Source organism: Macaca nemestrina, chromosome 7, assembly GCF_043159975.1.
Source record: "Macaca nemestrina isolate mMacNem1 chromosome 7, mMacNem.hap1, whole genome shotgun sequence".
Taxonomy (NCBI): domain Eukaryota; kingdom Metazoa; phylum Chordata; class Mammalia; order Primates; family Cercopithecidae; genus Macaca; species Macaca nemestrina.
In genome coordinates, this window is record NC_092131.1 from 61,161,850 (window position 1) to 61,175,184 (window position 13,335).

The 13,335-nt window shown below is 33.7% G+C and overlaps 1 protein-coding gene and 1 long non-coding RNA gene across 7 annotated transcripts in view; one reads left to right on the forward strand and one right to left on the reverse strand.

Annotated features, from left to right (window-relative positions):
• Positions 1-13,335, forward strand: part of LOC105481879 (MAM domain containing glycosylphosphatidylinositol anchor 2) — an 859,970-nt gene that overhangs the window by 815,601 nt on the left and 31,034 nt on the right. The gene's annotated exons all lie outside the window — the stretch shown is intronic.
• LOC105481877 (uncharacterized) overlaps positions 1-13,335 on the reverse strand; it is a 63,144-nt gene that overhangs the window by 38,877 nt on the left and 10,932 nt on the right. The gene's annotated exons all lie outside the window — the stretch shown is intronic.

Below are 13,335 nucleotides of genomic sequence, written 5' to 3' on the forward strand. Positions count from 1 at the left end.
ATGTTCTAGGTCCTTCACAGCATACAAAGATAAAGACACATTTCCTTCCTTTAGAGACCTTGTACAGTAATAGAGGATAAGATTAGATGCACAACTGTGCCAGATAGAGCATGACATTACACTGAGAGTAGACCTAGTAAACTCTGCAGGGAAAAAGATCATGCAGGTCTACCATTCTTTATCTGCAATTCTAAAATCCTGAGAATTGAATATCAATTTTTAAAATTTAATTATTTGACATTACATGTTAGCCTGATATATAAGCTGAACTGATATGAACCTATTTATATTCTCTATCCAAATCAATGTGAACATTTATACCATTTGCAGCAAAAATGTTACTCTTCTTAATAATAGGATTCTACTCCACATCATTCCAGGACATATCACATAATATAAATGATATAATCTCTCACCTTTCTAACATACGACAAAATTCTGAATAATGAAGCATAGAGCTTGAACCAGGGATTGTGGATCTATATCTAGTTAAGGAATGAGTCAGTGCATCAATACAAACGAGAGCATTTCTCTGGGTATGCAAAAGGGGTATGTTTTCAATAAGCAGAGATTAGCACAGGGAAGGTTAAGGCACTGGTAATAAGGAAGTAAAATTTGAGAAGTTAGGATTACATTAGTGTCTTTATATAAATTAATAAAATAATAGTATAAATATATATGATATAAACTAATACAATTGGACACATAATATATATCAGCCACCATATTATTTAAGCTAAGTAATACTCTCAATTAAGTCTGCAAAAGTGAACGTCACTGTCCATCTTTTACCACGGAGAAAACTGAACCTCAAGAAGTTTGTGTGAACTTCCAAGTAAATGGTTGTGCTGGGATTCAAACTCATACCCAACAGTATTAACTAGTATTCTTCACAGTATACTGACAAGCCTAAATGGATAGCACTCGAGTTTTTTTTTGTTTTGTTTTGTAATTTATTTTCATTTTTATTTATGAGACAGGCTCTTGCTATGTTGCCCAGGCTGGTCTCAAACAACCTTCCCACCTCCGCATCTCAAAATGCTGGGATTACAGGCATGAGTCATTGTGCCCAGCCAGAAAGCTCTTGAGAAGTTAAACTACTATATACTTGAAATCAGGAGACCTGGGCAGGAACTTGGCTGTAGCACTTAATCACTATAATACTTTAGAGAAATCACTTAAAATGTCTGAACCTTAGTTTCCCTTATCTGTAAAATGAGACTAATAACTCTTATTTCAGAAAGCTGTAGTTTAAGTTAAATTAGGCAACATACATAGTATCTTCAACCAGATGGCAGACACTCATAATCTTAGGTTACTTTGAATCTGAAAAAGCAATAATAATAGCAATAATAAAGTAATAGTCGACATTTATGAAGTATTCATCGTGGGCTAGGATACTTTGTGGATTATTTCTCTTAATTTTCATGATCAACATTTGTGCTTATTAAAATCATTATCCTGTTTCATAGATAACAAAATTGAAATACAAAGAACTTTAGTTACCATGCCCATCATATGGCTAAGTAGTGAAGCCATAATACAAACATGGGAAGGTGGACAGAGTCTGCCTGTTTTATTACTGCGCAGGAACACTTGCTGGAAGATTTTTGCAAGCCTAGCTAAGTATGTGACATTTATTTAGTAGTGGCATGAGTTTATTAGATTTTTCCTCAAAAAGCATAATGAGATATTTGATTTAGGAAAAAAAAACATAAAAATAGGTAAAAATCATTCAGAAACAAAATCTAAACTGGGAAAACTGGGAATCACTTAAAAAACCAATGAAAGGAAACAAATCGCATAATTGCCAAACCATTTTATTTATTGCGGGATTACTATATTATTACTAATGTAGGATTAGCTCAACTCTAGTTCTTCCTTTTTGTCAATAATGTATACTCTATTTCCTCTTTATTTTGAATATATTTCATGTACGTTCCTTCTCCTCTTCTGATTTACATTGGATCGCATATTTTAATTGATTTTTAAATAAATATTTCCAAGACCAATATTTTGAATTACTTTAAGTCATAAAATATGTTCACCTTATTTATAAGACTAGATTTTAGGGCTTTATTTTAAAATAATTTTAAAAATACTTTAAAAATACTTTTAATACATCATTGTAATATACTTTTAACTTAACAGTTGTTAGTTAGTCTTATCTTCTTTATTGTCAATGGATGTCCAGTTGACGTTCTGCTAGTTTTATTCTGATTATTTTGGGATAAGGGCAAATTAGGAGGACAGTTCTCCATTTCTTGGCAAACATTTATATTTTGACCCCTGTGTCATTTCTTTGCTTCATCAGACTGAAGGTTGCAGTCTGGGAATCAGGTCTATTACTTGGGTTCCTCTCAGCAAGCTGCAGGCATGGCATGCTGCTTAGTAAAATCTAGGCAAAAATACCTGTTCCAGACATTGAGTAATCAGTTAAAACTAGATGAGATAGTTCATTAGAGAGATCTGCTGGTAGTTAAAACATTCCCTCTTTGCATATATTATTCTCAGACTTTCATTCATCTGTAAACTCAAGAGGCATTTATAGTCACTGGTTTTACAAATTGTATTTTCAGTTTTAGTCATTCTTTTGGAAATCCAGGTTCAAAGATGCCTTGTCTTGAATTTCTAATAGCCTAATTAAATTTATAACTTCTTGAGTAATTGTAAATAAATCTTGCACTTTTAACTGTGACTAAAAGGACGGTATACCATTGAGAAGGTTCAGAATTATCTAATACAGAAATGAGAAATACCCTACTAAGAAGAGAGTTTCCTCTTTGAACCAAAGTCAAATATGTTGCATTACTTATTCGCAGTATAACAAGTTTCCCCAAACTTTTGTGACTTAAAACAATAAATATTTATTATCTCACAATTGCTGTGGGTCAATACAAGTATAGCTCAGCTGAGTGCCTTTGGCTCAAGGTCCCTTCTAAGGTTGTAGTCAAGTTTTCAGACAAGGGCCCTGCTATAATTTGAAGACTCAGTTTGGGGAGGATACACTTCCAAGCCCACTTGCTTGATTTTTGGCAGGCTTTGCTCTCACAAGAGATTGGACTATAGATACTGATTTCTTGCTGCCTGTTGATTGGAGGCCTCCCTCAATTCCTCACCATTTGGACATCTCTACGGGGCTGTCGCATGACATGGCAGCAGGCTTTCTTCAAAGCAAGTAATCCATTAATAAGAGAGAGAGAATGCATGCCCAGGATTTTTCATAACCTAACCCCTGAAGTGATATCCCATAATATGTGTCTTGTTCCATTTAATGTGACTGTGTTGATAATCCAAGCCCCTACCCAAGGGAAGAGAAATGCACAAGAGTGTTCATGCTAGGACCTAGGTTGAGTTGAGCTCTGCCACACTGGTACAATTTCTTTTTAGTTAAATGTTTCATCAAAATTGATTGAAGAAAAAAAACATGTTTCCAAAGGAAAACTATAATGTTATCCTTAAAGTACCTGCTGATTTATATGTAAGTGATATAATATCTGGCCATTGATAATACTAAAATATTTTTTCAGCATTCCTGTGACTACTAATGGACATTTCAATTCTCAATGAATCTACTGAATTTCTAATGTTCTTGCAAAAAAAAAGGGGGGGATCTCATATGATATCACTAGATATGACAAAAGCTTATAAAAATAAGTTAAATACATCATTCATTTCTTTAAAAAAAGAATGTGCAATGTAAGGGTCATATCATACCAGGAAATTAAGGCACTTATAAATACATTCACTATACTTGATACGAATGGTTCAATAAAGTTGTGTCTCTACAAAGCTAATTCTACTATGGAGTAAAGCATAGTAGAATTAGGAGGAAAGCAAAGGAGTTCATTAATGAAGAAGCAGGAGAGTGTAAAAGAACTGATAAGTAGAGAGATGTGGGATTGTAGAGGGGCTTATTTTAAGAGGAAAAAGAGGTAATAAAAAGGGTAAGCTTAGATGAGAATTTAGAGCTCTGGTTGGGAAATGATACTTGAAGAGAGAAACTGATGCCATTTCCACTAAAGTGGGAAAAAAAGAATTAAGTATTAATAGTAACATAGCTTCTGATAGATTTCTAGCTGCAATAACAGCAAGCTAACATGAAAGTTGCCTTCCTAACAGTCTCTATTTTCTCTACAAAACAGATACAGATGTACATGTTCCAAGAGGAGATAGCTTTAGGAGAGTGGTAAATGGGAACACAAAGTAACTGACAATATAGACACAGTTGGAGAGGTTGGAGATGAGGACATCAGTCTTTAGGTTTCTGAAATGCATTTTGGAATATAATGGCCAGTTTGAGTCTCCATCTGTGCATAGTACTACATTTCGCTTGTTAACTGATTTTCTTGCTGTCTTTTTAGTCCATAGCTTCCAGGGTAAAGATCTTTCTCTAAAAGCAGTAACAGGACCCTAAGGATATATGCCCCTCTGGCTTCTCCTTGGGCTAACTTCATAGTCTATTCCAGTCATACTTGAAGTTTTCCTGGACAAGCTCTCTTGTGCCTGCAGCCTCTTCACAGGCTGTCTCCCTTGTCCTGATGAACTGTAGGCTTGATGGGAGTAGAAATAATGTCTCTTCTGATAACACCCTGCCCTGCATGTAAATATTCAAGTACCCCCCAAAAAATTAATAAACAAATATTTGTTTAATTGTCTAATTGTATAAGTACTTTTTCTCCTATTTAATCTTCTAAGTCATGCATAACCTTCCTTAAAAAGGCAATTCAGGCACTATGGGAGGCTGAGACGGGCGGATCACGAGGTCAGGAGATGGAGACCGTCCTGGCTTACACGGTGAAACCCCGTCTCTACTAAAAATACAAAAAAATTAGCTGGGCGTGGTGGCGGGCGCCTGTAGTCCAGCTACTCGGAAGGCTGAGGCAGGAGAATGGTGTGAACCCGAGAGTCGGAGCTTGCAGTGAGCTGAGATGCGCAAATGCACTCCAGCCTGGGGGACAGAGCGAGACTTCCTCTCAAAAACAAAACAAAACAAACAAACAAACAGAAAAGGCAATTCAGGGACATCTGCTGAAATTCTTTCCTATCTTCTCTGCTCCTTTTATTCCCAAAACTCCTGATATGCATACCTATCATAATGTTTGTCACACTGACCCCTGTAAAATTGTAAACTTCTTGAGAGCAATAACCATGATTTATTTATATGTGATTCTCTGAAACAACATTTACACAATAGATTTAAAGAATGATCCAAACTAGATTCTTTTGCTTCTGAATATACTAGAATAACAAAACAAGGGAACTGAAAGTATGCAGTTTAGTTTGGAAACAGAAGGTAGTTTCATGAAGACATTATAGATTTAAAAAAAAAAAAAAAAAGAGAGAGAGAGAGAAGAAGTTGTTTATTAGTGACTTAAATGACTTAACTTGAATTTTCATCTACATGCTCTGGCAACTAAAGCAAAAAGAAAAGCAGAAGTGTCACATATTCTTAACAATTAATGCAAACAGAAATGCATATTATAAAACTACACTTGAGTAATGTAATCAGTAATATCTTTACTTAGTAAGATATTCATATAAAGAATAAACATATAAAACTTGTTCAAATAAAAATTTAATATATTGATAAACCATAATACAGGGATAAAACAAAATTTTTGTTTTGAGCTGAAATATTAAGGACCAGGTATGTCACCTTATGATGATCTAACTTAATGTAGAGTTCGAATGTAAAGAATCTGAAATTACTCATTAAGTTTCTCTTAATAAGATTTATTAGATTAAGCAAGAGTTTGGCAAGAATGGATTAATGCTTTCAACAGATATGCTGGCATTCAAGGATTTTAAACTAGGAACTTAAATATTTTTATACAAGATATTGAGAAAGCAAAGATAATGTTTTGCAAGATTTTAAGAGTTTGATTTTTATTCTCGTCTTGGTCAAAGACTGTATTTCTTCTGATTAGAATTTAAAATGTCAAGATTCTTGCTTACATATCAAATACATTCTCAAATAGGGAATCAGCTCACATACTGGGATTTTTTTTCCGTGGAGTTAAATGCCATATGAGAAAGAATCTTAAGACAAGGAACTATTATTTTAGAGCCTTGATTACACTGACTCTGGGAGAATCTCAGTGGAATTAACATAAAATATTAAGGTACTTGTATTCTGATAAATTTTCAGAATTAAGTTCCTTGCAGGAGACAACTCTTAGGTGGCCAAGGGATAGATAACGCTACTTAGTGTTCTCCATTTAGATATTAGGGAATAACTACCAAACCATGAGCTGTTTGATAATAGTTAATATTAATTCACGCTTTCTGTTAAGAATTAGTCAATGCTGTCAGTGAAGTCCTGTTTATATTTAATACTGATGATGCCAATGCTGTCAATGTGAAAATAATGCTATGGGTGGAAGACATTCATTCAGTAAACTGCTTTGCTAAGTGAGATATATTTTAAAATTGAGGAGGTGGATAGAATCTAGCCATGACTTATTACAATAAGTCTCTTTTTACAATAAAAACTTAAAATAAAAAAGTTTACAATAAAACTCTTTTTACAGATACTTGTTACAGACCTGCTAGTAAAACTATATGTAATCTCTAATACATTTATCTTTTTAGAATCCAGGTTTGAACCACTAACTACTTCTAAACTAATCTTTTTTCTATTTAATTCTTCATTGATGATGGTCCCTTAGACAGTGTATATAATAAAATCTAGTGTGTTTAGGCAAAATTAATGTATGAACTGAGTAAGGCTGAGAACTCAGTAGCTGAGAAAGACTGTTACTTCAAACCATATGAGTCTCATTTTCAGCATAATTAACAGACAATATTATTTCATCAATTGACTTGATGGTAAGCAATTGAATTAACTGCTTCTGTTTCTCATCCAGTGTACCAAACTTTTAAAACAATTTCACTGACATTAAGGTTTTTTTTACCCTTAGGTTTTGAATTCATTCATTTCTCTACAATAAGATGAATTGCACAGGCTGTGTGCCTAATAGTGTTTAGGGTTCTATAGAGAATAAAATACAAATATGATGAAATTTTTTTATTCATAAAATAGTTCATCATCTTTTTGAGGTAATAAATTTCTGAATAAAATAAAAATTGAAAGTAATATGTATCAAAATGTAGGACAAGCCCATGGCATGGGTGAACAAGGGAGAGAACACTGAGGAGTACATTAAAATAAAAGTGTCTATGGAAGAGAAGAAATATAAGGCGTCCTCCAAAAGAGGTAATTATATAGGAGGAGGAGAACAAAGGTCAAAGAATATGAGAAATGGACAGAGCCAGTGTATGACAAGGGAGAATACTGTGCTTATGGGAGAGTAGAGAAAGTGATAGAACCCAAGACGGAAAAGGTTAGCATAAGGGATCTGACTTACATCAGAGAAATAGAAAGGAAAGCTATAATTTAAAAACATTTTGGACTCTAATGTACAAATTCACCTGTGCACCAGAAGGAATGGTAATAACTGTAGAAAATAAACTGACATTTTTCATTTAGGATAACACTGCAATTATATGTTGAAAAAATAATATCAATGGGTGTGTGCAGCTGTTTTTATTCAAGCAGAAAATAATGATTTTATAATTTCTCATTTTGTATGTATGTATAAAACAAATGATGCTAGCAATTACCTATCAGTATACACAGATCTTGCCTAGAGCTGGATGATTTTGGCACATCCTTATTTTTCATGAAACGTGAAACTCAAATTAGTAAGTGTGTTACTGATTATAACAACAATGTGATTCATATGCAAGTGATCTCCACACCTCAGAATAAACCACATTATAAATTAATTCATGTGAACTTGGCAATTTCAAGACTCTATTGGGAATATGTATGCACATTTTAGAATATATACTTAAATTATGTATCAAAAATATATACAATACATATTTATAGAAAAATAATTAAAAGTAAAATTATGTTAAGAACTTAAGAGAACTAGGTAACATTAGTGAGAAATATTATTTTTGCAAATTATAGTTTATATTATAAGATATAGTAAATAATATTAAAATAATAATCGGACTATTACATAATGCCATGAATAACCTCAAAGTTTTGGCCATTATTCATGAGATAAGACAGCACTTACATCATTTAGCATTTTTGCCTGAAGTCTTTTTTTTTTTTTTTGAGATAGGAGTTTCACTCTTGTTGCCCAGGCTGGAGTGCAGTGGCATGATCTCAGCTCACTGCAACCTCTGCCCCCCAGGTTCAAGTAATCCTCCTGCCTCAACCTCCCAAGTAGCTGGGATTACAGGCACTCGCCACTACGCCCAGCTAATTTTTTGTATTTTTAGTAGAGACGGGGTTTCACCATGTTGGCCAGGATGGTCTCGAACTCCTGACCCCAGGAGATCCACCTGCCTCGGCCTCCCAACATGCTGGGATTACAAGTGTTAGCCACCGTGCCCAGCCTTGCCTGCAGTCTTTAAACATAAGAGCTGACTAAAGTCCTCTAAGCTCTAGCACCTGATTTTTGGAGAGTGGTGATCAAAAGATGAGAATGAAGAAACAAAGGAAAAGAAAAAGTTGAGTTTTGCTTAGCTTCTTCAAACTCGTATTCTAGAACTGCAGAATTTGAAAACTCCTATAAAATTGAAAATCCTTGGGGATGATTAAATTTATACGTTTTGGTATCTGATGTCTACTAAAGCATGAACACAGTGTCTCTGGGGATTTAAACTTACTTTTAAGGAGTATTAACACAATCCATCATATTCACTTCAGAGTTTTTTTTTTTTTTTTTTTTACTATAAATCTATAATGTGCTGAATCAGCTTTGCTGAACCTAACTTCTCCCGAATAGCTTTATTCTATTTCAGAAGTTCTAATTTTGTTGACCAAGATGACTTGACATAAGTTTAAATATCTTTTGGCATGAATTTCTCTTTTATAAACTTAAGAACTGGAAACTTACTGAGAGAAAAGTTCCAAAATCATTTGTTGATTAACACTGCTTTTCTCATCACTTCTAAAATATACCAGTAATAAGTAGTTTGCATTCACTGACTGGGATAATAATATAATTATTACTATATATGTAAGACATTGAAATTATATTTGAAAGATTTATTTCAATGTTGTAGTTCTTTTGTCTTTTTCTTATCAAACAAGTAACATTTGCCTTTTTAAATACAATCTAGCCACAAATGAATATACCTTATTTAGTCTATTCTCAAACCTAACAAGAGCTCGAATAATTCAGACTTGACTTCTTTAAACCTAGGCAAAACATTTTTTTACATATTATGTATTCAACAAACAGAAATAACTCAAGTTTGAATGTATATTACATATGTAAAAAGAAAATGTTAAGAAATAAACATAATCACAGGCAAACAGAATTCCCTTAGTGAGAAACAATATTCATTACTGACACAATGCCCTATCATTATTGATATAAGAAAGATAAGTCATACATATTAATATGTTTTACTAAATCATGTATGTATTAAAACGCATGAATTCTGAAAGACATGTAGTATGCACTATTTTGTTAGCGAACTATAATAGGTCTTAAAATATTCTTTTAATATTTTTTAAAAAGTCCATTTCTTGATTGGATGGATATATTTCCTGTCAATTAAATCAAAATAAAAGGTCATGCAACCCAAGAGAAATAAAACTCTATATGAAAGGGTATAAGAGAAGCCTCAAAAATTGTCTGGTGAAAAATGCCAAAGGATTACTTCTTATTATTCAAGAATGAATAAAGATGAAGAAAATAGAGAAAAACATGAGGTTCTAATGAAAATTTCATAGAATAAAAACTGGCTCACATGGCATGTAGTAGAAGAAACACATACTGGTGAAAAAGACTTACTGAATTACTTCCAGTGAAAGTAAAATGTGTACAGCATATGCTTTATATGTTTAATAAAGCATATAAGAATATGAACTTTATGAAAGAATATAAGAGAACAGTGGACCAAGAAAAAGATGGAATTGGATAAAGTCTTGATATAAAGGAGAATTCTGAGGTCACAAAAGAGTAATACATTTTAAATAGTATAATAGCAGAATAAAGATGACATTACAAACAAAACAACAGAAACAAAAATATGCTATGGAAATTAACGTCAGTTCTGTGGAAGACAAGTCTGAGATTCTTTCTGACCCTAAAGGGGAAAAATGATAGAAGGTAATTTTGAAGCAAAAAGTGAAAATGCGACACTGAAAGATAAAATCAAAAAAGAAAACTGGAGAACCATATGGATAAATATACACGGATTATTCCAAAATAAAATACTAGCAAATTGACTCAACCTTATAATAAAAAGTCAATGGTCTATTATAAAGTACATTTTATTCCTGCAATATAATATTTAGTTCAATATTATAAAGTGCATTAATATAACCTAACACGTCAATAGAGTCATAGAGAAACCTTAGTTGAATATCTTCATGTAATAAGAAATGTAGTGCTGATTATATAAGAAATAATATATGGTTTACATACTTTAATTCTCACTAAAGCTTATGCTAGTTATCATCATTTAGTTATCATTTGCCTAATGAGGAAGTTGAGGGAATTAGAGATTTAGATATGAAGTCAGTCATCCAGCTGTGATATAAAGAATGCAGTTTTTGCTTAAAAAGTGGATACCCATATTTATATACTTCTATTATATGCATACATATAGTCTTACGTGTAAAGAATTAAAGAAAATTTCTCTAAAAATTGGAAGAATAAACTATATCATATAACGATACATATAACGATACATTGCTTTAAAAGCTAAAGCAACATACAACAAAATGTTAAGAAGGCTACCCTCTGAGTGATTTCATTTAATGATAATGTTATATTGTCTTTTCTGTTCATTAGAATTTATGTACAATATTCATATAAATAAGTCTATATACTACATTATGTGGAAATTTTATATGTCTATTGTGAAGTGTATATATTAACATATTACTAATAATTTATATAATTATCTGTTATCAAAATGAGATCGTCTTAAAGCCAAGGAGTAGTAAATGATATCAGATAAGTCCTATTGCCCTAAACAAGCATAAAAATGGGCAAAATATGTTAGAAACCATTTTTTAGAGAATAGACCAAAAAACAGGGTAAGACTGCAATGGATGAGAAAAGAGAAACTAATAGAGTGATCTCCATGACAGTCAAGCTCTCTGCCTAAGGACAATTTCCTGAACTTGCCACAGATCCCAGAAATTCAAGCAGAATGTGAAGATCCCACTCAGTCAGGGAACAAAGATTAGCGTACTGTACAATTGATGTCATTGGAATCTGTGGGTCAGGACAACAGAAAGAAAAGAGATGTGCAGGGTTGAATCCAGAAGTCTGTACGGGGTTCCCTCAGGAGTATTTGCTGAAGGCTAGACTGTACATGTAGAAGACTAGAAAAACCAAGACTTATAGCAACCTTTGTGAGACTGGCAGCACAACAAAGATGGGGAGTGCAAAGAGACCTGAGAGGAGAGCAGCATGCAATATTGAAGTCTCAGCCATGAAACTTGATGAGAGTGTAGAGATCTCATAAAATCCCTGGCAGCACGATGAAACCAGAAAGGCTAGAATCATACCTGGGAGAAAGGCCTTCTCTAGACATTCTCTAAAAAAGCCTAAATGCAAGCCCCAATAAGATTCATAGGTAACACAGATTTGGAGATTGAGTCCCATAAAGTTAGAGAATTTAGGGCAACAATTTTGGGTTTTCACAGATCTGCATTAGTAGTGGAAAACCAAGCCTATACAAGTTCAGCATGGTCAATTTATAACTGAACTGCTATAACAAGAGCCAATAGCCTTCTGAGAAACATTACAGCTGAAGAGTCTCTATAATGGTCTATCTACAATGCCCATAACTCACTGAAAGTCACTAGATATACAAATAAATAGAAAATATGATTCATAGCCATAAAAAGTTAACATCAGTTCGTAGAAACCAAAGTTAAGAAAGTAAAACTTTGGACTTAGCAGATAGAGGCTTTAAAGAAGGTATTATAGGCCGGGCGCGGGGGCTCACGCCTGTAATCCCAGCACTTTGGGAGGCCGAGGCAGGTGGATCACGAGGTCAGGAGATGGAGACCATTCTGGCTAACACGGTGAAACCCCATCTCTACTAAAAATACAAAAAATTAGCCGGGTGTGGTAGCTGGCACCTGTAGTCCCAGCTACTTGGGAAGCTGAGGCAGGAGAATGGCGTGAACCCGGGAGGCAGAGCTTGCAGTGAGCCAAGATCGAGATCGCCCCACTGCACTCCAGCCTGGGCGACAGAGAGAGAATCCGTCTCAAAAAAAAAAAAAAAAAAAAAGATATTATAAATGTGTTCAATGAAATAAGAGAATGTGCTGAAAGAATCAAAGGAAATAAAATGAGTGAATGGATAAAGAAGTTCAGCAGAGAAAGAAACTATACAAAAGGACTAAATAAGAATTATACTACAAAGTACAATAAACAAAAAAATTTACTGGATGGGCTTAACAGAAGACTGGAGATGACAGAAAAAAAAGTCAATGAACTTGAAGACAAGGAAAATTTTCTAATCTGAGAAAATAGGGGAAAATATTGAAGAAAAATAAACAGAGCCATAATGACCTATACAAGAATATCAAGTTACATTACATATATAAGTACTTAAATATATATAATATATATATAATTGACTTATATATAAGTCAGTTGTGCAAAAGAGAGGAAAGAGACACGTGGCAGAAAATATTGTTAGAAATAATGGGGCCGGGCATGGTAACTCACATCTGTAATCCCAAACACTTTGGGAAGCCAAGGCAGAAGGATTGGTTGAACTCAGTTGGAGATCTACCTGAGTAAGATGGAGAGACTCCATTCATTAAAAAAAAAAAAAAAGCTAGGCATGTTGGGGTGCCCCTGCAGTATGAGCTACTTTGGAAGCTGAGGTGGGAAGATCCCTTGAGCCCAGGAGTTTGAGGCTGCAGTGAGGTGCGATGGCACCACTGCACACCAGTCTGGGTGACAGAGCAAGACCCCATCTCTTAAAAAAAGAGTAAGATTAAATAAAACAAATTTGTAAAAGAATTAATGGAAAAGACTTAGAAGAAACTCAGCATAACCCTGAGCAAGATGAATCTAAAGAAAACCATATTTACATTCATCACAATCAACTACTGCAAACCAAAGACAAAGGGAAATTCTCCAAAGTGGCCTGAGAGAGAAAGAAAAGCATACTATGTACAAGACAGACAAAAATGAATGATGGTTTATTTCACATTAGAAATAGCATGCAGAAGATAATGGAACACCTTTAATATGCTGGAAAAAAAAAAAAAACCCTGCCATCTATACCTCACGAGCAATATGAGAGAAATGAGAATATTTTTAC